Consider the following 27842-nt stretch of genomic DNA (forward strand, 5'->3'; position numbering starts at 1 on the left):
TACAAAAAGAGTCCAAGACATGAATTGAAATTTTTCAAAATTTGAAAATCTCCTTTAATTCCCCTTCCCCTATTACTCTGCCTTTCTGACAAAGCATCAATCCTCTGCACCAAGTTCAGCACTGGGAGCTTAGAAGTGAAACACAATGTGTATCAACTTCTTGGTCTGTGTTTGGCCAACTACATAGACCAACAACTCTTCTAGTGTCAGGATGGACTCAGAAAACCATCCCTCTCTGAAATGGAAGAGGGAAATGAATTTTTAAAAGAATCATTTTCTTGCTGGCACTACTAAAGAATGAGCTCAGAAGCCCTCTTATGCGGCTAGTTTAGCCGCTAGCATTTCTTTGTTTATATTTTTGTTTCATTTAGCTGTAGATATTACTAAGTCCATCCCAACAGCAAAGCATTGCCAATGAAGTCTCATGGAAATAGGGAGCTCTTAGAGATACCTAATTTTCTTCTTCTGAGGTCTTCTAGGAGAGACTGGCATCTACTTTGGTATTGATGCCATAATTTGCCATCTCTTAGGCACTGGCTGGATTAGGACAAATACATTTCATTATAAATGAAAAACATTCAATAACTAGTTTGTTTTCCACATGTTGTTCTCCAAGTGTTGTTGAAAATCTTGCTATAGGAGGCCTGTCTGCATAGATTGAACTGTCAGCTATTGAGCCATGAAGTCAATGGAAGGTCTATCAATAAACTAATAGGTACCGCTTGAAAGAAAGGCATATATAGCCGATTTTTGAATCGTAATTTGTCAAGCACAGTATTTACTGATTTTAATATGACAGACTGTATTCTCTTAAATGTGATATGCTTAGTTTTGTTGATATGGGGGTTATAAGATTAAAGAATCTATTTCAGTGAAAATCCTTTTTTCTGATTGTATAGATATTAGTATTGTGAATTATTTTATACTTGTTGCAGTTTTGTAGCTTTATAAAGCACTGCTTTGTACGCACTCCCACACATATACCCACACGCATAGCCAAGGGTGACCCTTGTAGCTACGAATATTTGGCATGGAGATAACTGGATGATTCATTTTTGATAAATCAGAAAGTTCATTTTAGACAAACCTCTCATTACCAATTTAATTTAAACAATTTAAATTTAAATAATTTACAATTAAATTTAAACATATTCGTTCTTATTCTCGAGAGAATTAAAATTAATAACTTTAAAATTTGACAATTTCTCCCCTGGAAAAAGTGAAATATAAAATGAATACAAAACATAAAATTTACAAAATCAGCCACTAAAACCAGGAAGAGCTCTATCCAGGTCATACTTATATCCAACTTATTGGGCTTTAACCAGATGTAAAATTCCCTGTACAGAAAGCTTATTGCAAACTGAGGACGTTATAACATTCTTAAGTCAAAAATGTTCTCATGAACACCAAAGGAAGTGGGAAGGCAAGAACAAGCTAATATATTCAAGTAAATTGGCTTGATGATCCACTATATGATGTGTGTTTTGCACAGCAGAACATTCATGATACTTATTAAAGTAACATCAAATTTTCGAAAAAGGGGAAAAAATGTAAGGGGATGATCTATGCCAGATGTATACATATACAAATATTAATATGAAACTGCCTGTATGCATGCATGTATACTTACACGTATACACAATTGTTCATGTATTTACATGCCACATGAGCAGCTGTTTCTGAGTTGGGCACAGGCAACAGACCATCTCCAACACTTACAGCCATGTCTGGTTTACCCACAGGGGACCACAAGCAGGTGTGCTGTGGAGACATGCCAAGCTGCTGCTCCATGGCTGAGCCATGGGAACTGGCCTTATGGCTACTGGGTAACTGGTGAACCAGGGCCAGTTACTGGGTAACTGGTGAACCCTGACCCTAAGCCCAGATAGCAGAGTCTGGCTGTGTTCAGATGCTCGCAGACCCCAGCCTACAGTGGTCACATCCAAACTGCTTTCCAGGATCTGCACCAGGAGGTGCTTGGGTCAGGCTGAGGTGCTTGGACCATGCCAGGGACCGTGCTAACGATTGAAGAGCACGGTCTGTTGAGTTCCCATGGCTGGCATCTGGCACTAGTTCATCATCAATCATGACACAGCCTTCACGTGCTCTTGGCCCTTTTGGTCTCCTACAGAGCAGCTGATGGTGTGGCATTTAGGGACATGGTTTAGTGGTGGACTTGTAAGTGTTAGGTTTTCAGTCGGACTTGATGATCTTAAAGGTCTTTTCCAGCCTAAATGATTCTGTGGTTCTGTATATATGAATGTATATTGGTATATATCAGTTTTTAATGTGTTTCTGAATATTTCACATTACTATAACCATAAAGTTTCACGCTGGGGCTCAGAAAGTGGATGAAGTACAGAATTCTGGAAGGTGAGAGGGTGTTACAGGAAACCATTACTGCATGCTTACTGTATTCTTACAATCTTTTTCCAAGCATCTGTTTCTGGCTGCACTCAAAGACAGGATATTGGTAGATATTGGGTCTGACCCAGCAGTGCTATTCTTACATTATCTTGTAAATAATTTTTCTTTTTAATAGCTCAAAGTAAGATCCTGTCTTAAAATAATAAATTTGTATTACGCAGTGCCTGGGGTCTCCAAGGCCTGTCTCAACATGGGACGAATGTTTCATAGTGGTGTGTTACATTTCAGTTCTTGAAAAACAGACCCTTGTTTATGTAGGTCTTCAAATAAGGATGATCTCTTTTCCTTCGTGGCTTTAATCACTATGTGATATTGATTCAGCCATGTATCGGGTGTAAAAAGTTATTCCATGCAACTATGGCACTTGCCCTTTCTTTCCCACTGATGTCCTTGCCACAGGAACGTATTCCCACATGATTGTGACATGCTATAATTCTTTCTTACAAAATGGGCTTTCAGCAAGACTTCCTTCATTTTCCCTGGCTTCAGATGGATATTGCTTTGCCAGTTTGTCCATAAAGGCTCATCATTTGTTTGTTATTTTCATTGCTTACAAGATTGCTTGTTGGCCTCAGATTGACATTGTTCATTTTTATTTTTTTTTTCATTATTTTTTTTCCTTCCTCCATTAATGAAAATTACTGTGGTGTTTTTGGAGTTCAAAATTTCCAAAAATTCTCTTAACTCAATAGTAATTTCACTGTTAATCTGATTAGTGAAGACAACCTTATAAAGACAGCACTCTTCCATCCGAGACATTCTAAGCTGGAGGATCTTTTTTACATACACATGTATCTCTTCTATGTCAGTAAGAGGATTAGTTAGAACTAAATATTTTCCAGTTGTCTATTCCAATTATCCATCAGTAAAAAGTTTACATATATATACACACAAATAAGTGTACACTGTTTGTGTGCATGAAACTGTTATGAAGTTATAGACTCTGCAACAGTAATTTTTCCCATGATTCATAAATATTCTGGTTCACTAAGATGAATAACGTTTAGGGTAGAACTTAAAAAATAGTATACACAAGACTTTTCATCCTCTTTGATTAAATTGAAGCTCTGTGTTAGAAACCGTATGTACTTATCAGTAAGCAGTATACTTTTTTTCCTTTCTTTTTAAGCTTGAGTCAACACAGACATGCTTTCTTCATTCAGTGCTGCAAACATTTCTTATTTCACAAAAAGACCTTTTAAATTTTAAGTACCTAACTTGCATATTCTTAAAAGCTAGCAAAATGAGTGGTAATTACCATGTAGATTTACAGACATTAGTAGGAGACTTTGGTCTCCAACTCCTGCAATACACACTAATCAGGAAAAAGGAGAAAGGCTATTAGCAATAATCTTTAACTCTACGAGAAATAACATGACATTGGTGGGTCTTCTATGTTAAGCACGAATCACACAGAATCACAGAATGGTAGGGGTTGGAAGGGACCTCTGGAGATCATCTAGTCCTACCCCCCTGCCAGAGCAGGGTCACCTAGAGCAGGTTCACAGTAACATGTGTACAGCTAGCAATGCCTAGGTTAAAAAAAGGAGGGGATACTTTTATAAGACCCTTTCTGGATTGGTCTCTATCTTCAATACTTCAGAATGAGTAGATCAATACTCAGCTCCATGCTAGATAGTCATTCTTGTGTCCAAGATAAAGCTTAAGATTTCCCTTTTACTACAGAATCGCAAAATCACAAAGAATAGCTGAGATTGGAAGAGAGCTCTGGTGATCATCTAGTCCAGCTCAAAGCTGGCGTTGTTAGTTAGCCAGATTTTAATATTATGAAGACCATCTTAATGTTGTGTTAGAGTGCAATACCTGACCATGGTAAATACCTCACAAAATTGTGAGTACATTATTTAACTCCTGTTGCTTTTATTAATCATGCTTGTCATCTCATCTTCCATAAGCCCATGTTGGCCTATCTTCCTTTCATTGTACGTACATTACATGTTCATTATATTTTTTTGGGGGAGTGAGGTCAAGCAAAACAGCTTATACTTAGATGCATAGTCCATTTTACTTTTTTAAAAACTGCTATAGATTTATTTTATTTTTTCATTTCTTAGTGATATGAAATTAGTAAAATTCAAATTACCTTTTAGGTTTAACTCTTCAACTTGGCTGACTTAAAAATGCTGATTTTTTAAGTTTCCATTTACATGTGCAGATGCAGGTTTAGCAGTTCTAAACAGAGCTGTGGTCTCCCCACCAGTACCGCCCAGAGCAGTGTGCAAGTTTTAAATCCTGTTCCACACTTCCATATCTCTGACTTGCCATGGAAAGCTCAGGCAGCATTGCCACTACAGAAACTGAGGAACTGGAAAAGTAATGTAATGTAGAAAGACAGTATCTTATTTTTACCTCATCTTGTTTCCACGTCAGAGAGTCATTGTGTTCCCCCTTCCCTAACAGTAATATCCATAAAATACTTTGAAGAAAAAAAAAAAATCAGACCTTGTATCTGGCTGTAAACTTCCTGAGAGAAATGTTAGCCTTTTAAAAAAAAAAAAAAAAAAATAATTGAGAATGTGGAAGTTTCCCTGTTTTGTAATTTCTGCTGCTTTTGATTTATACCTTGTTACTTTTTCTTGTATTTCCCAGAACATTTAGAAATTAATTCTTTAAAAATGTGTTACTGCTTATTTTCTTGTATTAGGTCGATATAGAATAAATTAAAATAGCCACTCTCATCAACATCTGAAAATACAGAGATGCTACTGACAGGAAGTCTAATCTATGCTAGGTTGAAGGAATACAAAATCTCTCAGCTGCGGTCTCTGGGTCATATCTAGTTTGGTTCCACAGTGACCTTAAGTCATTATCACCTGGCAGGTGTCTTCTGACCTATGGGAAATCAGTTTGTTCTCAAACTCCATCTCCTGTAAGATGCTAAATTTCCTATGCAAGGCTTGTCAGCTAAGCAGACAGGTTGAGAATTTGGACACTGAACAACACCTTTGCTCTTTTAGAAATGGCTTCTTCATAACAGAGATGAAACATGGTGGTGGAAGCTACATATAAAAAGCTTATGGAAACCTGGATAGTCCTTTTCCTTCGTATAGGCAGGAGAGACGGGTTTCTAGTACTGTCATTAAAAATCACAAAAAAAAAAGGTCACTGTATGAAGGAATGCAAATTCAAGGCTTGAGGGGAGAAGGGAGAACTAATGGCCTTTCTATTTATTTTATACCCATTTTGAAAATGTGAGGGAATTGCTTCAGAATGAAATCACCCCATCCTAAAAAAGCTAATAATCACCAACTGCTATTGAAGCACTTAATTCTAATTAACTCCTCATTAACACTCAATTAGGATGCCACTCCACATATACCCAATAGGAAGAAATAAATGAGATGAACAATTGATATTCTGGGCTACTGTATAGGTTTTTTCCATGAAACTGTGTTCAGCATTAAGAGTGTCTCATCTGGGTGTGTCAGAAATCACCCCAATGTCCTCTCTGTGTTGATCAGGATAGAACTTTTCTAATATATTTGAAGGAAATGTTATCTCAAATCAGCATATTCTCACTTTATGAAAGGATCAGGTATTTTAAAATTAATTTTAAACTCAGGCAAAATGTTCTGAATTTAGGATGATAATTAATTGCTCTGTAAATTGGAGGGATACTGCACCAATTTCTGTTCCTTGTGTTTTACATATGCATGGAAAACAAAGTGCTTTTGAGAATAAGCACTGAAATTACACTGCTAATTTAATGAACCTTCACTTCTGATACAGTTTGGCATTGCCTGTATGTGTCTCTATTGCTGGATAAAATGATTTTACTGGGAATCTCACGACGTATGGTGTCTTAAACCAAAGCTGCTGGAATCAAATCAGCTTTTACTGTTAAAGTAAGTTTCTGTCCCTCACGTTGGCAAACAAGAGTTTGTAAACCAGTGAAATAAAAAAAACAGGGATTAGCAGTCAGGATGGCAGGGGTAGGGAGGCAGGGGAGGTATTGTTATCATAATTTTTAAATCAATCCCATGTGTGTGTTTTTTTAGAAAAGGGGACACTAGTCATGGTGCAATTGTGTTGGTAGTATTTGTCTGACATCTGCACTGAAGTAATATTTATAGATATTTTTTGCTTTGGTTTTTGATTTATTCAATATTAACCATGGTTTTGGAAAACTTCGTAGATGTCACTTGGTTGCACTTTACATTGGTTCAAAGAGAAAGACTTGTATTCTGGATTCAACTTCTCAAAACTCATGAAGCTTGAAGTCTTCATACTGCTTGAAGTAGAATAGTAGAAGGGTTTGAGTTGGAAGAGTCCTTAATGATCACCTGGTTCCAACCCCCCTGCCATGGGCAGGGACACCTCCCACTAGACCAGGCTGCTCAAAGCCTCATCCAGCCTGGCCTTGAACGCTTCCAGGGATGGGGCATCCACAGCTTCCCTGGGCAACCTGTTATTCTGTGCTCTATACTGTACATGGAGTCTCAGAGGTGTTGTGCATGCAAATAAAGTGGAAAGATCTTCTCATTTTCTTCATGGTTTTCTTGTCGTTCTCCACCACAACTCTATATACCCCCTGTTTTAAATACTCTACTAACATTTAATAGAAATAGACCTCCTCACAACAGTTCTCATAATAAGGACAAATTTTCTAACCAGATGGACCTTTCCAACAGGCTGGAACCACATTTTACAAGGACTATTAATCAATTGAGTCTGTTGTGATTAGATAATTAATACAAGGAAAAGTACTTGACAAAAAGGGTAGATTTTAAATTTTTAATGATGTATCATGAATTAGCTAGCAGAATTTAATGAGGAGCTCAGCTTCCTACTGTCCATATTTCCTGATGAAAAAAATTAGCAGTCCAAAGATTTTCAGTGGCTATTAGCAACATCTAAATGTACAATTTCCTGCTCTTAATTTGAAGCATAATAGAACATTTTCATGGGGTGTCAAACATGGAAATGCATTAGTTCTCTCAGCAGATATGGGCTTATATTTTTGTAAAAATAAATCTATCAAATGGTACATTTTTCACACCTGCAGAAATCTTTCAGTGCTATAGGTTTCTTCTTTTCCTCATAACCATTTGGAACTCATTTACCTATGAATCACTGCTTCTGAATTCCAGTGGTTTGAGTTAGCTACACTGGTGCAGACCTGGAGGATGGTGTGAATTGGGCTTCCATCAACTTTTCCACTAAGCAACTGCTCTGACAGCAGCCTGGATTTGATGGAACCATACAGCTGTGACTGAAATACCTGTCCAAAGTCAAGGACAAATGGAAAGGCCTCTGAGACCTCTTAATTCTCAAAGAATTATGAATTTTGCACTTCGGTGTATTAAGGTGTATACTTACTATGTTTTTGCTCTGAACTATATATCTCTTTAGACATTGTAAGGGTTTTTTTTTCATATAGGAATATAAATTTGGGAAGCTATGAAAAAGGATTATTTACCTACTGTAATACTTTGTAAGGTATATGCTTATGACAACAAGTAGTGTCATTCCTATTAGCCCACAGTCTGACGCTGTCACTATTTCAAAATGGACCAGGCAACTACTTTATAATCCTAAACCCTATCATTTGGGGGGCTTGGTTCTTTTTTCTTTTTTTTTTTTTTTAAACCAGTGAAATCTATAATCCAAACTCTTGTCTATGTAGCAGGAAAAAAAAAAACAAAAACATGACCTGGTACATGCTGAAAGCTCGTGCTAGACAGTGAAGTGAAAGGACTAGATACTTTTTCTGAAGTCTTCCATGATGTGCAGACTAGACAGTAGGTGTATTTTCAGAGCGTCAGGTGTGCTGGGGAAGCACAGCATGCCCATTTTGTATGCAACCTTCCTAAACTGCGATGTTGTCTCTATGCTTGTATAGGTTACTCCTGAATGTTAGAGCTCCACTTCCAGTCCAAGTTATTGACCTGTGTGAATTAATGAGTAAGCTGGCACAAAAGACATGTGGATGAAAATATACAGAGCCTCTGTAAGGTCTTTAGCTCATTTCAGGAACGAATTACATTTATGAGATTGTTCTCTGTGGTATACTGGAATTTGCAGTCTTAAAGTACACAACTTCATTGACATGACAGTATGGCAATAAAGTTACATTTCTAGATGTAAATTTTGACACAAATTGACCATGTGATCAAACTCATCGCGTCGGATTGCCTTTCCTAAACAAACAGTAAAAATATATTCCAATGTAATATGAGACTGTCACTGATGTCAGCATAAGATGATCAGTTAGAGCCTGTGTTGCCAAACACAGGAAATAAAAACCAGGGGAAAAAAGGGCCCTGGGAACTGCCATCGACATAGAGCTGCTCAAGTAGAAGCACATGTATGAATTCAAGTACCTGTTCTCCCTTCTCCTCTATACATTGTTTCTGACAGCATAAAGGTGCCCTTAAAGTTCATTTCCACAGGAGGAGCGATAGGAAACACCTGAGACCAAACAAAGTGAAAAACCAAACAAACAGGTTGCACTCGCCTCCATCTGACCGGCAACCTGTAGTGGGCTCTTGGCAGCTGCTTTCCAGTGGTCCATCAGTGCACAAAGTACTTTTGGGAACCAGCTTGTGGGCTTCATGAGCGAAAGCAGGTCCATTTCTAGTTATCACCTTTCTGTAGTCCCTCTTCTTTGCACATCCTCACACTCGTTATGTAGGCACTGCATAGCTGATCCAATCTTGCAGGGGAGCAGAAAGGCCTTCTTCCGCACTGAAAATATGGAATGCAGCTTACCCATCTGGAAAGTCTGTGCATCGTCAATCTTTATCACTCTGAATTTTTATGCTTTAGACCCTTTCATTACATGTGATACAAGATCATAATTTACTTTTCCTGACACTCAGCTTGGAGAGGTTGGGGGGACCTGACAGATCCCTCCTGGGACTTCCGCAGCCAGTGGAGCTTCCAGGGATTCATGGCTCTTTGCCTGTGAACCATGTTTATCTGCTAAGGTGCATTGTCTCCACAGTGCTCCAAACTTTGCAGGGAACACGTTGCTTTTCCTCTGAGTCAGAAGCACATTCCTGTTGGGGCTTGCACTACAGAAACGTTGTCTATGCCAATGTATTTGTTTGGGCATCTGTAATTGCTGCAATCATATCATTTTCACCTATCATCGTCATTCAACAGTCTAGTGAAGATTCCAGATTGCAGGGACCATAAGAAATCTTAGAAGGCTCCATTCTAAAATATACTTTGTCAAAACAAATTCCAACGAAAAGCTGTAAAAGTGAAAAGTTGATTTAAAGTCTTTGGTTAGCATGCCAGAGTCAGGTAAATTTTTTATGCTAATTTCTTGGTCTTCACCCAAGACGGGTAGTTATCATAGCAGCTACTACTTTTCTCATTAATGCTATTGTGCATCTAATACTCAAAATACCTTCAGTTCTCGTTAACCTCAGGAGAAATCTGTGATTTAAGTGAGCTTACTTTGAGATTCACTTGGCAGGATAAAATCCTAGTGTGGGGGTTTGGGGAACAGTGGTGGGATTTTTTTATTCTAAATGCCCTATGTGTTTTTAAAATAAGATTTAAAATTAACAAAAATGGGAAGACAATAATTCTGGAGATAGTAAGAATGTCTCAGGTCACTTAAATGTAGAGAAAATCTGGAGTAGTTTTCATTTGCAGTCTTACTTTGTTACTTAAAATGACTAGAAATACAGTAAAATCAAATTTGTAGGGAACTTGAACTCCAATTTCAGTGAAAACAATAAAAATCAAACCTATTGATTGAAGTGGGTTTTTGAACCATACAGTTTTTTCATTTAAAAATGTTGATTGACGATAACCTATGCCATCACTACGAAACGCGTCCATATCTTTTCAAACTGAAAGCTGAGCTACATGTCTTAACAGGAATCTTGACAAATACCATGCAGTTAGCTGTTGCTTAACATAGAGTAACCATGCCCTTGTCCATCACTAATCTGCCTTTGGAATGTTGCATAACTGTGCCTGGGAAAACACGAGAGCACAAGGCACGCCTAAGCAAGAAATGAAAACCCAATGAGCAAATTAGCTTCTGCTAGTCATCGCATAAGAACAAATTTAGAAAGCATAATGATTTGAACTCATCAAAGGAAATCTCTGAAATTCTGTTCCCTTGATGGGGAAAGGGGGATGGAGTAAAAACATTATGTGAAAAAAGTAAAAATAAAAATACTTAGAAGCCTACCTGTATGTAATTCTTCACTTAGTGGCATAAATAACACTGCAGAACACTGTGACAGAATGTGATGGACCCAAAAGGAGCTTGATGCATTTCAGGGAAGGGGAACTGTGCAGGTACTTTGAACTTCCCAAGCTGGAAGGACTAAACTGGTGGCAAGCTCGTACAGATCAGCTGAGGAGTGGCTCTGTCTCCTTGCTGCCTATTGCCTCAGGCCCTCTGCAGTCAGAAACTGCAGGGTGAGGAACATCCTGGGCATTTCCTTCATGCTGAAATCTGAGGAGGAGCTGCCGTTGGAGCTGAGCATTTGGTGGTCAGGTCAACTTCTGCCTGCAAGGCTGTGGACAGTAGTCTCCGGGTTAGGGACATTTTCAAACAAGGTGTATATCTCACTGAAGTAATAAGAAAATACACACTTTTCATTGCTCTCAGCAAATTTCTTGATTTGAGGGTAGGAAATACAGCTAATAAGATACACGATGACCAACCACGGTTCCTGATCTAACTTACCTTCTAAACTTAAATGAACATCCATAAAGCCATAAAGCTACCTCAATATTCACTGATTCAGATCCTCATAACTTAAGACAGCCACAGAAAGTTATCCAGGAAAATGAAAATCCCACCTAGAAATGAATATAAGTCAAATACATCTAAGTAACCGCAGGCATTTACAGAGTAGTTGACATCTGAACTAGTGGTCTAGACTCCCCTGATAGTGAAGAGAAATAGGTATTTCTAGGTGCCATTCATAATTTCCTAACATAAATTTATAAAACAGACATGAGAAACTGTATTTTCAGTGTCTGCTTCTCCCCATAGACTACACCATGAGGCTAAGGCTACTTCCTGAAGTGGAGGTGTTTCTGTATTCATCTAGCATGAGGAGATCATGAGATCCATCTCCAGTGAATGAGGCTTAGTTTGATGACCTTGCTGCCCATTTTCTTTGTTATATTGTTCTTGTGCATTACGCGGGGGTTGTTCACTTCAATGTTTTTGATGGCATGTTAAAATATAAAATATTTCAGAACTCCACGTCTTTTTCTGGAAGAACAGTGAAACAGAAGATCCATTACACTCATTTTAGACATCTTCAGGTAGAGTACACTCTTTCATGACTACTTGGTGTTCACTGTGCAAGGCATGGCTATTACACTCAGTTCTGAGCTGTGCAACCCTCCTGTTTGATTTACACACACATTAAAAAGTGAAAAATCATGAGCTTTAAAATGCATCAATAGTTGCATTATTACTGGAAGAAAATAGGAAAAATACCCAACCCTGCAATTTTCCATGCATCTAAGAGAGTCATACAAAACTCAAAAATTCAATATTGTTCAAATCTCAGTGGCTGTAAAAGAAATGTTGATCTCAGTAGTGTGGTGTGGGGTTTTTTTCTGAAAATTTTTCCAGCAACAAGCAATATCTTTTCCCAATTAAGCTCTTCAAAACCAAGCATCCAGCTCCAGTGAATTTTCACAGCCAACTAAAAATCATGAAAGGAAGATTTAAAAAGGAACGTTGACATGCACTGTCTGGCACTGCTATTACAGGTTTTGTAGTATATTTTAAAAGTTGTTGGAAATCATTTAATTATTTCTTTTCTTTTTTTCCTTTTTATATCTTTGAGCTGAGTTTTTGACAGACATATTAACATTTCCTTTGTTCATATTTGAGTGCTGAATTATCTTTAATTGCCATGAACATTCTGCCTGCTTGAAGGAATTAATAAAACACTACTGTCAACTTCTGCATGCATATGTTCTGCTTACACATGAGGTATCAAAGACTGAGAAGAGGAAAAATTACTGTAAGTAAATTAATATAAATGGACCCTGGAGCCTTTTAGAATATAGAATGGAATGCAAGTTAAGAAAAAATATTCATTTTCCCCTTGGGCTTTTCAGAATTTTCAACCTCTTTTATCACGTCTAAGAAAAAGAAACAAATTTAAGCTTTCCACTCATCCGATAAAATCATATATTTTACTTACTTTGGGACAGAAACTGTTTTTCAAGCTGGACACTGAGGGGGAAAGAAGCCCCTTCTGTTATCATGAGCAAAATATTTTAAATAAAATTTCTCTTATCTACCACAAAACAATTTTTTATTGTTTATAAAAATAGCCAATATTCATATTATTGAAATAATAATTACATATTATTGAAATAACAGTTACAGGTTGCTATACAAATACTAATTACATGTATTTAACCATGCCATGTGAGGAGGTCCTCACACGAAAATTGCATGAAAATATAAAATACAAAATTGATTACAGGATAGTCTGGCTGAGTTGACCTGTTCGGATTGCTTGTCAGGAATAATACACCACTTTAACAAGTTGCTGGAAAGAACAAATTTTAGCCCTTGTAAGACTGAGCTCAAACTCATTCCTTACTTCAAGACACGGCAGAAGTAAAACTGCAAGCAGCCACTCTTCTGCATCTGCATGTAGAAGGGTTCAGTAGCCACAAACTGCAAAGGGTAGGAAGTGGAACGGTGTTTGAAATCTGTACAACAGTCTATTTTTAATGTACCAGAATCAAATTAACTTTGGTAATAGCTTTCATATTATATCTATTACTTTGAGTGCCTACAGGCCATGTAACTCTGTTAGGCTTCACTGGCATGTCATAATCTTCCTTAAGTCCAAATACATGACTTTTGTTCTTACAAAATCTGTCAGAAATTGTAATTTTAAGAGAAAGGAAAGTATTTATCCATTTAGTTAAATTACAGCAAATAATTTCACCTGAGAAATCTATAACTTCAGAATTAAAAGTTACTCTTTATGAAAGAGTTTTGCTAAAAAGGTTGTTATGCTGAATGCTTTATTTTTTCATTTTAAAATCCTGTTGAGTCTGACACAATTAATGAATATCAAAAACCACCTTAATAACTATTAAACAACAGGTCAACACTAAACTATTTCTCTGAGCAATTTTTCAGCTCAACCACTAAGCCAAAAAAGAATAATAAATCTATTCACAGATATAAACAGAATGTACAATAGCATATTTAGCAAAGCTAAATATTTCTTCCCGAAGGAATTACATCTGTGTCTCCCAAAGTGTCTGATTACCACTTCTCCCTTCTTTCTCCCTTAATCCTCTTCTTCATGCCATCATAAGGGTATATGTAGCCTCCATGACCTGCATAAGCTGTGGTACCAGTGCTGCAGAGGAGAGGCTGTACCTGGAGCTGCCACTATCTTTCACCTGGTGAAAGTCTAGCTGGCTCATCTCATAGCGTGCTGGATCGCAGTCTTCCAGAACATCTTCAACAAGTCCCTGTAAATTACTCTAAGATATGCTTCACTGCCCCCCAGTAAGTCACCAGACAGAAAGCTGACTGAGGGATGCCTTGGGCATTGTCTCTCAGATCTTCCTCTGCTGTTTAGTACCCTTTTCTGCTGCAATTACCGTCTTTTCTCCACAGTGTAGTCTTCCAGCCTGCTAGTTAGCAACTGGGAAAGTCCCTCTGACTCACCACTTCCCCATGCACTGAAAGGTGATCTCAAGGACTATGCTCATATGACTGAATAGAACTGAGGGAGGACAGAGACGGGAACTGGATTCTTGTAATCAATATTATTGTCAGCACTCTCACTAGTACAGCTTTGGTCCCTGCTACCTAGCATGCCCCCAGGCAACCCTGGACACATTTAGGAGGTACAGTAGCACAGGCAAGGGACTGTTCCCAGCAGGTGAAAGCCATCTTGCTTGGACTGGGAGATGGTATCATCATACAGATATATGTATAGATATAAAAATATATATATGCAGACACACATGTGACATCCTGGGGTGCATCAAGAAGAGTGTGGCCAGCAGGATGAGGGAGGTCATCCTCCCCCTCTACTCTGCCCTGGGGAGGCCGCATCTGGAGTAGTGTGTCCAGTTTTGGGCTCCCCGGTTCAAGAAGGACAGGGAACTGCTGGAGAGGGTACAAAGATGATTAGGAGACTGGAACATCTCTCTTATGAAGACCGGCTGAGGGACTTAGGTCTTTTTAGGCTGGAAAAAAGAAGACTGAGGGGGGATCTTATCAATGCTTATAAATACTTACAGCGTGGGTGTCAGGAGGGTGGGGCCAGGCTCTTTTCAGTGGTGCCCGGGGACAGGACAAGAGGTAACGGACACTAACTTGAACACATGAAGTTCCGTCTAAACATGAGGAGGAACTTCTTTATTTTGAGGGTGGCAGAGCACTGGAACAGAGAGGTGGTGGAGTCTCTGTCTCTGGACACATTCAAAACTCGCCTGGACGCGTTCCTGTGCAACCTAGTCTAGATGAACCTGCTTTGGAAGAGGGGTTGGACTAGATGATCTCCAGACATCCCTTCCAACCCCTACCACTCTGTGAATCTGTGATTCTGTGATATACATATGCATATACACATATGTATATTAATATGTATGTATACACATATACACACATCTGCATACACACCTGTGCTCTGCTGTTGCCCTCTGAGCCTAGCACAGCCTGTCTACTTTAATAACCCAGATGGAGAGGTTAAGTCATTTCCACCCCACAGAAAAACAAATGTGCTCTTAGACTCATTCATGGTCAAAGCAACATAAGTTCCCATCTTTGGAGTGTTTTTAACAAGGAAAAGGAAAAAAAAATCATAACAAATGCAAGATAAATTGTTTTTATTTTGGTTCATTTTGCTTCTCTTCGTACTCTGAAGCATTTCTCCCTTTTCCCATTATGGATGAATAAGTGCTAAAAATACTAACTCTTGAATGATATTAATTTTATCTTTATTTAGCACTCTTTTTCCAAGTCCCAATCACATACCAAGATTTACTATTAATTTTATCCATGATTGCAATAGGAGCAGAAGAAGGCCCTAGGCAGAAAAAGAATGGATACATCCATTCAACTCAAAATGTAACCTGGTAGTTTTACATACTTTAAATAATTAGAACAGAAACTTGCATTAAATATCCCCTTCTGAGAGTGGAAGACAAAGAAATACAAAATGCTACCACTGCCATCTGGAAAATGGGGTATTCTGTAGTTAGGCTTTGCTTGTCTGTGTGTGGTTTTCACGTTTCGCTATATTTTGCATTATTACTTAGATTTGCATTTCCCTGCATCCCTCATCTTCACTGACTTTTCATTTATTTCCAGTTCTCTTCTGAACATGTACATTGTCTCCGTTGCCAGAATCTCTGAATTTCTTTGAATTATTATAGTGTTATAGTAAACACTAAAATTAGCAGCGAGAACAACAACACAAAAAAAACCAACAACCCAGAAGCAGCAAACCCATAGTCGATCATTATTTTAGAGTAGTTACAATACTCTACACAATAACTCAATAACTTCAAGACATTAGCAAGGATGCAATTTTTGATCCCACTTTTGAACTGTTACTAAGCTCAAAGGGAATCATCAATCAGAGTTAGGAAAGCGGAGTCTTTGAAAGACACTATTTTCTTCCTGAGGCATATAGTGCTGTGCACTAATTAACTTTTTACTGTATTGTTTTCAGGTTATCAGTTATTTATGACAATATCAACATTGATAATCTTCTGAAGTATAGGTCACCATTAGTTAATTATGTGTTAGCAAATCCAGGATTAATTTCTACATAGCAAACAAAGCCTTCACAGCGGCTGCACAAATGTCTGAGCTTAAAGTAACTGTGGATACTTGGTGCAGACCAGGTATGGTGATTTTGTAATACATCTACCCTGGACTAGGAACACACCTAATTCACAGCAAACACCTCTTTCATAGTTCTGTGTTTTTAATGAAGTTATTCTATTTATGGTTTATTCTATTTAGGTTCTTCAACCATCTTCCATATTGCAGCGTAACTGGTCTTGCTGATCATTTTATTGATGTTGCATTTAACAATAAATTCCAGCAAAAAGTCCATCTGGTAAATTCTTCTTCTGGGGTATTCCAAGCTAAAATGTGTCCTTAATTGGTGGCAATTCCACTGGGCTCCTAACACACATGCACATGAACATGCACAGTCATGCATGCAACATGTACACAACGTCATCCAAAATGACCCACTATGCATTAAAAAAGTATATACTCTTGAATGCTAGTTTTGCTTCTTTCATGCCAGGACTTTATTCCATTTTGATTTTTCTTTATTCTTTAGTTCTCGCAAACTCAGAAACTTAAATTTGCTTATATTTCTCGGTTGCCTGCCAAAAGAGGTCATCATATTAAGTGCGCCTTTCTGTAAAAGCACCTAACACCTACCAGCCAGGTGAGTCAGCAGCACAGCTCTGCAGCTCTGGGTGATATACTCAGACCTGATGTGGTGTAAAAGTGCTGGTCTACTGAGTATTGCACCTCCAAATGGAATAGAAAAGATGAACCTTCTTTCTTTCACAAACTGAAGCTAAAGACCAAAGAAGATGATAAAACAAAAAGCTTCAATCTAAGCACTGTTGAGTCAGAAAAGAGAATGGATGCTGAGAGAAAGTACTTTAAACATCAAACGAACATTTATGTTATTTTTGGCTCTGCTAACACAAACCAATCCCAGAGGTAGACACCAACTCCAGTGCAGCCTGTAATACCAGTTATACAATCCTGGATTACCACTGAATCTGCGTAGAGGACATGGAGTTTAGTAGAACATCTTGCTGTGTCTTTGTGTGCTGTGCTCCAACTGTTCTAGTAGCATCATTATCGTTATTAGTTCTAACATTCCCTAAACATTTTCACTGCCTCATCTATTTTATGACTCTTGCAGTGAATATATTCCATTATGATTAGTAAAACAGAGGTATTTAGAGAAGTATTTATGGATTAAATTCTATTAAAATTTTAAGAAGAGGATATTTCTAACAGTGCTTGTTTATTGTATGAGAAATACCAGCCACAACAAAAGCAAGAGCAGCAGAATGCACCAGCTCCAGCTGCCTCGTACTTATATTTCTTATTAAAACTTGTTAATAACTCTGCTGAATTCCAGTCCAAATACACATAAACAAGGCTGAATGCATGTACACACATTGAAAACAAGGGAGCTACAGTCATTTACACCATTTCAGCATTTGTCTCACATTATGTTAACACGTCTCCTAGTGTTTTTCAGTTCCGACTTGGAACAGCAGGTGTTGTTCCATGAATCATGAATTATCCCCAATTACGTTTGTTTTCTGTTGTAAAATATTTTTCACTGAGGAGTACAATGAGAGTAAGTCTAAATGAAACCTTAATAGGCAATAATCTCATCTCAGGTAGAACGGCTTGAGATAGAAGTAGCTTCACTGAAACCAACAGCACTGATCCCCATTGCCTTGTAATGTAAGTAATATCTTTCAAAAGCAGAATGTGGACATTTTACACTCATTTAGTGCTGTTCCATGAAACAAGCTCATAACAAGGCAGATCTGACACAGTCTTTCTGTACTTACTGCCTGTTGTGGTTTAACCCTGGTGCAGCTAAGTGCCACACAGCTGCTTGCTCACTTCCCTAACTCTCAGTAGGATGAGGAATGAGGAAAGGAAGAATTAAAGCAAGAAAACTTGGGAGTCAAGATAAAAAAAAATAAAAAATAAAAAAGTTAAATAAGTGAAAGGTAAGTAGAAGAAGAGAGAAAAAAAGAAAAAAAAAATCCAAGTGATGCAAAGGCAATCACTCACCACCTCCCATGAGTAGACCAATGTCCAGCCAGTTCGCGAGCAAAAGGCGGTTAACCTCCCTAAACCTTGCTCTTTTCCTCCTTATTGCTAAGCATGATGTTATGTGGTAAGGATTATCATGTTGGTTAGTTGGGGTCATCTGCCCAGTTGTGTCCCCTCCCAACCTATTGCACATCCCCCAGTCTATTCTCTGGGATGGGGTAGAGTGAGAACCAGAGAAGGCCTTTGTGCTGTGCAAACACTGTTCAGAAAAAGCTAGAAGATTAGCGTGTTAACAGTACTGTTTTGACCACAAATCTAGAACGTAGCACCATATAAGATCCTATAAAGAAAATTAACTCTATCCTAGCCAGACCCAGTACAACTGCCTTATTATAAAATGGAATAATTCTTCTGATTTCATTGGATTTAAACTGGAATTATAATAACTGGTGAGTGAAATTAGAATTTAGTTTACATAGGTCAATACTTACGTCTGTGTTGTTTGAAACTATGTTATTTAAAAATAATATAATTTATTTTCTCTTCTCAGTTTAAACTACTATTAGCCAGTTTCTAATTGAACTGTGGAATAATTACCACTTTTATAAGTGTTCTAAATCATCCTGGCACTTTTTCTGAAAAAAAAAAAAAACAACCCAGAAAAAAACCCAGTCAAATATATGTGGTCATATATTATGCATACAGAGCAAATGAAACATATTGCATACTTTAATTTCTGTGTGCTTTAGCATTGCTAAAGAAAAGCCAACCACTCTTGTGGCTTTAGATGAACGCACATGTTCCTTAAGAGTATAATTTTAGTAAGTTTTCATGGTATTTTTGGAACATGGAACACACTTTAGAGTTTTGTGCTGTATTCTGAAGCACCAGTGACTGGTCTTCTCTGGAGGGCAATCTGGGCACACGGGCCCACTGCAGCTGACTTCACAGACCTTATGAACCACGCCGAGAAGAGAGGGACTATGCTGCTAAGATAGGCCTTTCTCATTTCTAGGTAGGAACACAAATAGGAGAGAGACCTGAACTGAGTGCTGGTAACCAGAAAAACGGACCCAGAACCTTAGAGGAGCTTTTATTGTTGGTGTGGGAAGCATGCTTTGAGGACGTGTCAATTCTGCTTCCAGATCCTAATTGGGTTGTGTGGAAAGGGCTTGTTCACAGGGGGTCCACCATACCTCTCCCAGTACTTTCAGCTGCGGGGCTGACTCACACAGGAGCAATTGTGTTGCCTTCACACCTAGAGCTGCACCACATCTCTGTCTCTGTGGAAGGCCAGTGGGAGAAGTCCTGCAGCACTGTTGCAAATGAGACAGATTTCAAATTGCTTAGAGATTTTAGGAAACATTAACCACAGCAATGATTGTTGTTTCTAATAGAAGAAAAAAAGTCAGCTACAAAGGTGCTACATTACCTTACATAGAAACACAGTACCTTTTGCTAGCTGACAGTTGGGGCCCAAAATATTCCTTCAGTATTAATTTTCTGTTTAAGTGGATTATTGCTGTTGCTCCCCAGCTTGAATGGAAGCCTGATGTCCATCAGATGTTTTTGCTAACTGTGATCAACACTGTAGAAGCCCTCTGAGCTCCTTTTTTATTGTAGTTATGTAGAAATACTATGGCCAGGCTTTCACTACTACCTGCTGCTTCTTTTTCTTTGACCAGTTTGTGCAGCTGTGATACTGTCTACAAAATAAATAACACCATCAAAAGAATATGATACACATTTTAATTCAAAGTGGAACAGTATTTGTAATCAGCTTCCCCTTTACCCAATGATCAAAAAAAAAAAAAAACCCAGCTCCCTAACTAGCAGTCTCTCCACTAGCCATTCTAAATCCCTTATTCCCTTTCCTCCTGCCTCTCCCTCTCAGTCGCAGGCATCATAACTGTACCAGTCACATTTCAAAACACATTCTCTAATTGCTCCCATTAACCATCATCAGTGAGACATTTAATTGCTGCTTCTGCAGTTCATCAACATGTCGGAATTGTGCTTCATTTAATCTATGTCAAACCCCTACAGAAAGTCCAGTTACTATTCTTCACTTTTCTGTTTATTTTCCAGTGCAGTATGAGTTATAATGTGCTGCATGCTGAGAATTCTCAGGTTATAAAGCACACAACTAAAATCATTCCTTAAAAGCTTTTGGTGATTGCTCATGCCTCTCAGTCCTAATGCATCAGTGAAACCTTTGGAAGAAAATTACAATGCATGGAGATTTTAGAAAATCCACATTGTTTATTTGTTTATTTGCATATTAAATGTAGAAAATAATCTCACACATTATTATTTCTATTGAAGCCAGAAATCTCTCATACTGTGCAGAAAAAGGGAAGGCAATGTTACAGGGATTAATAATGCATCTAATATGAATCTCTTGGTAAAATTAAAGATGAAAGAAACAACATAAAAATAGCATGAAAGCTGAGACATCAAAACACAAAAGCATGGGCATTCTGAATTCAGACTGCCATTTCACTTTTATTACAGATCTTTTGTGCCTAGGTGTTGTTACAAAGAACTACACATAACCAAAGCACTTTTGAACCAAATTATTGCACCCATTTATTTAAAAAAAAAAAAAAAGACATATGTAGTTCAAGAATTTTATTAAATACCCCGTCACATACCAGTAACTTAGTGGTGCAGGAAGATAGTAGCATAATGTACTACACAGTCTCCCTGAAACTTCATATTACAAATCCCTGTTTTCACTGCTTGTAATTTTGCAAAATATTAATGATTTGGGCTGAAATTTTCTATGGCAGATGCCTGCCTGAGGCTGTTTCTTTGGTGAGCAACATTCAGTCAAACAACTCAACCATTTTGGGGAATTGAATTAGGGGAAAATTAACATAAAAAAGTGCTGGCTCCCTCATTTTATAAAGCAGAACAATGCTTTGAAGCCCAGACAGCACAATTGCAGTCAAGGTGCCTTTTACCACTTTTTGGAAAATATATAGAAATTTGACCAATTCCAAACACTTGAAAAGAAAATTATAAACTCATGGCTGCATATTCTGGAAAAAAGCTTGTTAGAACTTGTTTTGACCTAACACAGTTCTCAGTGCTGTGTGCAGAGTTGCACATGTTCTAGGCCTCAGAATGACTGAGGATGCTGCACATGGCTCCACCATGCGTGTGTCATCCCAACTGAACGAAAAAGCACACTTTATCCCCCTGCACACGTGGTTCCTGCACATCACAGGCCTGCACAACATTTGCTGTAGCTTGCCCATGGCTAAGGGGGAAAGGCTGGAGTGCGATGATGTTAACCAGACACCATACTAGAAGGCAAGGACCCAGAATCTCCTGTGTGGTTAATGACTATCCTACTGGCAAAAAGAAAAAAAAGTTTCAGAGAGATCAGTGTCAAAAGTATCCACTAAACTTAGTCACCTGATCTGAAATACCAACACCCTTCTTTATTTCTTGAATGCTGAGTATCATATAACTTACTGATAACAGGTCTCTCCCACAGAACACGATAACAGGATCATTTTTAGGGGATAGTGAGGCCACTGCTCACAAGGAGATGCCACATTATTTCTAAGGTAAATAGTAGTGCAGCATTCAACATGCTTGATGACCTAAATATCTATTTCGGTGACACAGCAATGGAGAAAAGTTAAGTCAGCAACCAAATGAACGAATGATGGACAGGGATGATAGCCTAGCAATGAATGGCAAGGAAAACTAAAATATTTACTTTGGTTTTGCTTCACACTTACCAGGCAAGCTTGCTTCCAGCCCTCTGCTCATACCAGCATGCTTTGGAAAGAAGACTGATTGGATAGCAACAGGCAAAGGATTACTTAAAAAACTGGATTATTCAATCTATAGAGCCTGAAAAGATACCCAAGGCTGTAGAACAGTTGGCCAATGTAATTATAAAACTGTTTACTCGCTATTAAAAATCATGGCAATGACAGATCAGGCCCAGATTTAAGAAAGATAAGAAGGAAAACCCAGGGAACTATCAGGTGGACAAACGCAGTCCCTGGTAGGATGGAGGATGTATGTCATCCTAGCATCCACTTATGAACATGCAAAGGACAAGAAGGCAATAAAGAACAGTCAGCACAGATTTACAAAGGCAAATAATACCTGACCAACTTGATTGCCTTTTATGACAAAATGACTGGCTGGGAAGATAAGGCGTAGGAGTTCCTGTAACTTTCACTCCACTGAGGCATTTTGCAGTGCCTTTCACCACATTCTTGTTTGGAAGCTGAGAAATTGTGGTGGGATAAGTAGTCTTTTAACTGGACTGAAAACTGGCTGCACCACTAGGATCCAAGGCAGTATTCAATGATTTGAGGTCGAAAGGTTGGTAATGAAACAAGTGCTGCTTGAAAGCAGTGACATTGCAATTCAATAGCTTCTCCTGGATGATGATGCATAATGCTCCCTCAGGAAATTTTCTGAAGTGTTTGACACACCAGATGATACGGATTCAGCTCTAGAGACCTTAAGAAAACTGAGGAGCAGGCCTACAGAAGTGTTGTGAAGCTCAAAAGGGAGAAGTGCTAAGTTCTGCATGTGGGGTGGAATAACCTCATGCAGCAGTACTGCCTGAGTGGCACCTCCCTAAAAGGACCTGGCGATTACAGTGGGTATCAAGCTGAATATGAGCACAAGTGGACTGCCGACATGAATAAGATAAAGTGCATATTGGACTACACTAGCAGAAGCGAGCACTTAGCATGGTGTTCTAGACAGCATTAACAAGGCTGCAACTGGACTACCATGCGCGGTTTTGGGCTCCACAGCTCAAAATGAGTGTCGTGAAACTGGAAAGGGTCCATCAGAAAGCAAACGAGCTGTTTGGGAGCCTGGAGCATATGGCCTACAAGAAATGGAGGCACCTGTAAGTCTGGCAAAAAGGAGGCTAAGGACCTCCAAAAGCAGCCTACTGTCAGAAGAAGGGAAGTCACAAAGATGACATGGCCAAACTCTTTTTTTGTAGTGTCAGACTATTTAACAAGAAGCAGCTGTGACAAGTTGCAGCTTGAGAAATTCAAACTGGACGTTACAAAAAACTTTCTCACTATACAGATAGAACAGCTCTGGAGCAGTCTTCAAAGCGGTGAAATCTCTATCCTTTCTAATAAGTGGTTAGAAAAAAGCCACACCTGACGTACACCCAGGATTGATATTAGCCTCACTTTGAGCAGGAGGTGCACTAGATACACTACCAGATATCACTTCCAACTACTTCTACGAGTCTGGGACAGAAAGAAACTCATGCTGCTAAACCTTAGTTCTTCCAAATAGCGTACTTGAGGAAATCTGAATTGCCTAGGAATAAGAATACAGCTGGGCAACCATTACTAATAATTTCCATGAATACATATTCCATTCTTAAAAGCTTTTATACTAATTGTGTTAGCAACTATTTTTTCACTCCATTTCTGCAGTTGAATTTTACCTGGAGAAAGATTCAATGAGTTCTAACTACTGGACATCTCCTATGGCAAGTACATTTTTCCTCTGTAGACAGCCATCTACTACTTAAACCTTATTCAAACTCTCTCTGCAGAGTTTGACTTCTCTTCAGGGTCATTCAGTTTATACAGATGGACTGCTTTGACAACAAGAGATGTATTGATACAGAGGTCTGCTAAAACAAAAGAATTCGTGAATATAATCACCAGGGCAATAAGTAAGTTGTAGCAATTTACAAGACTCACAGATTCAAAAATTTTAAGGTCAGAGACAGGGATGTGGGAAATAACCTGACAAAGTAATGGTTTCACAGGAAAAGGTGTAGTTGGATGATAATCTAAACATGAATCAACAATGCCACTCTGTTGCAAAAAGGCATAGAATGTAACGAAAGGTATAAATAGACAGACAGCCTGTAAACAGTTCTTCTGTTATACTCTGCTCTGTTACAGCCTCAGCTGGGCTTCTTTTTCCAATTTTGGGCACCACGGTTTGTGAAAGATGTAAAATTGAAGAGAGCTCAGTAGAATAATAAGAACAACTGGGATTCTAGAAAACTTAAATGGAGAGAAAATTCCTGAATGAATTACGATTCTTTAACCTAAAAAAAAAAAAAAAAAAAGAGAGAGAGAGAGAGAGAGAAGACTAAAAGGGGAAATTCTTCAAATATGTAAAAGGCTGCGGGTAGAAGAGAAGGAATAAGTTGTTGCTCATGACTTAAGAGGTAGAACAAGAAATTATGTGTTTAAACGGCATCAAAATTTGAAATTAGAATATTATAGTAACACAATGATAAGAATAGTGAAGTGCTGAAATAGATCTTCTGGGAGATTACGGACTCTGGATCTGTAGAGACCTTCAAACCAATGTACGTGAGCTACCAGTACTCACAGAGGAAAGGGGCAGATTCGATAATGAAAGTGGTTATTTTTATTTTTCTCTGACTATATGGAAACCAATGACAGTATTTGACTGTTCCATACAATATACTCGGTCTTGAACATTAGATATTACAAGCATTGCATTACTGTGTGGTTTGATTTTTTTCCTAAGAATTAATAATTTTCTTTTTAAAAAAACATAACATTTTGTTTCTCCTTTGTATTTGTTTGGATTTATCTTTCTTCCAGCTGTCTTGTACTGATGGGACTTTATCCTGGAACCATGGAAACTCCCACTATTTCATTTACACAGAGGACTTAGGAGTTTGAATTGTGTGCCCCAAACATTTTCATATTGTACTTTTTACAAGCTTCTGCTCATGAGCAAAAGTAATAATCAAGAAATTTAATACGAAAGCAAGAAGCAATTTCTGCTCATGGAAATTATTCAAGAAAATAATTTTGCCCGATCAATACATTTGATGAAATAGTTATTTTTTTCATAAGCTATTTGTGAACTGAAGAAAAAAAAATGAAGAAGAAAAAAAATGAAAAAGAAAAAGAAACAAAGTGTCAAATAAATGATTCGCTAAGAATCACGAGCCCAGTTAAAGCTGAGATGAACATACGTGATTTACACCATTTTCAGTTTAATTTACTACAGTTGGTTCTTTGCAGACTCTTTCCTCTTTATTAACTTCATTTCTGTAATCCTTTCTGTTTCTGTAATCCTCAACAAGCCACATAACAAAGCTTAGTCATATTTGGAGAGGGGAGGTTATCAAAGCCCAGTTCTCCTGTACAGGTGTCTCTGGGGTTGCAAGGAGTTATTTGTTTCTGATCTTGGAAAAGCATTTCATGTGTCCATACCACGTATGATTGTAGTCATAAGCCCAGCTCACATGCTATAGTCAGGATGGCTTATTAGAACAGCTACTTTTTTTTTTTTTCCTTTTGACAAATACTCTGTGTACCAAGAAATATATTACTCAGTCATCAAAAATATTTTTCAAGTCCAAGTTAAATTCAGCAAGACCTTTCAGCCCAAAAATATTCAGCATTTTTGAAGAACCTAAATATTTCGTTTGGACATTAGCATTTAGTCTTTCTAATTAAGAGAGGAAAAACCCCTCATCTTTCAAAAGAAAACTTCACTTTCCACCTACTTATGCTTCATATTTAATTATTTATTTTTTTTTTCATGTAAAAAAGCGCATGTTTAAAAAATCCCACTCTTCAGATCGAAAACATTTGACTTAATAGAAAATTACTTTTTTCGTTAGTTAAATTTTTGTTTGGGATGTTTTTTTCAATGTCTGGTAAAGTCTTGTATGCAGCACAACTCATAAACAGCTGCTTTTTTTTTTTTTTTTTTAACTGAGCTAAAAGAATCACCGGCCATATCAGGGCTCTATAATTGTGAATTTTGTCATATTCTGGACACAGGGTTACCATCTCAGCCTCAGGTGAGTATCTCCCTATGAGTATCTCCCACAGAACAACAATCTCTGCAAACTTACAAGGGATCAGAGTCTTCCAAGGCCTTTTATCATTAGCAATTCTCTCTTACTCTGCAAGCACAACACAGGGGCTGCATGGGCTGTGCTTTCAGACCCAGAATTTCATCTATATTGTGGACTGTTACACCCCCAAACTTGATGGCATCCAAATAATATAATTCTTATAGCACTGTGTGTGAAAAATCAGCGACAGTCTAGGGAACAGGTGAGTGAAATGAAATGAACATGCAGTTATATTATTTAAATTCATTTCGGATTGACGATACATCCCTATCCCATGTTTGTTGCATTTCACTTACTGCATGTCCCCTGCAGAGATGTATCAACATCACCTGTTTCATTAACAGCACTACATTGTCTCCCCAGACCAGCACTGACATTGTAGCTCTATCATCTTTCATGTCCTAAATTACCATCTCGCATCGCCACAGTTTTTTACTTTTTTTCCTAGGAAGGAAGAGCTATGTTTACTATACTATTTAGCACCTAACTCTTCTAGTACAAGTTTGTTTCAGTAAAGGTCTGAACGGTCCCCCAAAGAAACAGACTTGTGCAAATTACTGTGAACAAACAGACAGCCCTTGTCCTATATAACTGCTATCGGACAACACAGAAGGTAAAGGGAGGTGAAAGAAGCACAAATATTCACATTTACGTAGGGGAAGGTAAGCTGTACAGAGATTAAGGGATGGAGCCAATAACGGATTTACACATCTAAAGCAGGATTTAAAGAAAATGGAGATGTTTAGGAAGAAAACTGCAATCTGCAAAGCAAAGTAACGGCTGCTCCCTAAACTTGGAGGCACTTAAACCCAAGGGAGACCGTAGATTCGAGCTTACAAGAGGTTAGCATTTCTCATTATAAGCATGCCTGAAGATTCCTGAGCGTAAGCAGCACAGCATCTATCAACAGTGGCCTGCTGTGAACTCATGCTAAATCCCTGGGGGTCCTCCTTGGGGCTCTGTGCTCTCCTCTGCAACACCAGCTGTCCACCACACAAAACCATGGTTTTTAAGACATGCCATGGCGATGCACTTAACCACCCATTTTTGTAATCAGCAGTCAAATGAGAAACCAGTCTTCAGGAAATTAGGATCCAGTACTTTTTTCTACTTTGTAGGAAAGGATGAAGCATCTATTTTTGGAGGAACACTCTCATCTCAAGGCTATTTCCATTTTTACATTAAACAGCCTTTGAACTACGGGAACAGAAATAGGAACCCAGGTTTCTTTGCCTTCAGGTGAGTACTCTAATCACTTAGTCAAAAGTTTTGCTCATGTTTCCTTGAATTATTTTCTTAACAAGGGCAAGGTTACAACACGATGACTGGAGAATAGCCAGATAGCCTGTAGTGTCTAACTAGTAGATACACTTAAACTAAATGACACAAATTTAAACCATTGTGGCTATATATGGAACTGAACCCAGATTTTTCACACCTAAGATGAGCAACACACCCATGTTTTAAAACCAAAAAGTGCTTCTAGTTCTTTCACTTTAAATAATAATTGATGGCACCATGACTAGAGTCAGAGTCACTAAAAGACTTTGTAGCACAGCTAAGAATAAAAAAAAAAAACATGTACAAAGCCAGTCTTGTCTCAAATCAGGTATTTTTTTCTTTCCTTTAAGTGCATATTTTCCTCTACAAAAATCCCATTAATTTCTCCTTTTTTATTTTGCCTTTTTTTTTTTTTCTTTAGCGGGGAGGAGGAAGTCAAGTTCAAGTACTGTCATACTTTATACAACT

General features: G+C 38.1%; 1 long non-coding RNA gene across 1 annotated transcript in view; it reads left to right on the forward strand.

Moving 5' to 3' along the window:
- LOC128907722 (uncharacterized) overlaps nt 1-27302 on the forward strand; it is a 45504-nt gene extending 18202 nt beyond the window's left edge. Inside the window, exon 4 of the long non-coding RNA XR_008465713.1 lies at nt 27212-27302. This is a non-coding gene — a long non-coding RNA (uncharacterized LOC128907722). The remainder of the gene's footprint in view (nt 1-27211) is intronic.
- The last annotated feature ends 540 nt before the right edge of the window (nt 27303-27842 follow it).

The sequence above is a fragment of the Rissa tridactyla genome, chromosome 3, assembly GCF_028500815.1.
Source record: "Rissa tridactyla isolate bRisTri1 chromosome 3, bRisTri1.patW.cur.20221130, whole genome shotgun sequence".
NCBI classification, from domain to species: Eukaryota; Metazoa; Chordata; class Aves; order Charadriiformes; family Laridae; genus Rissa; species Rissa tridactyla.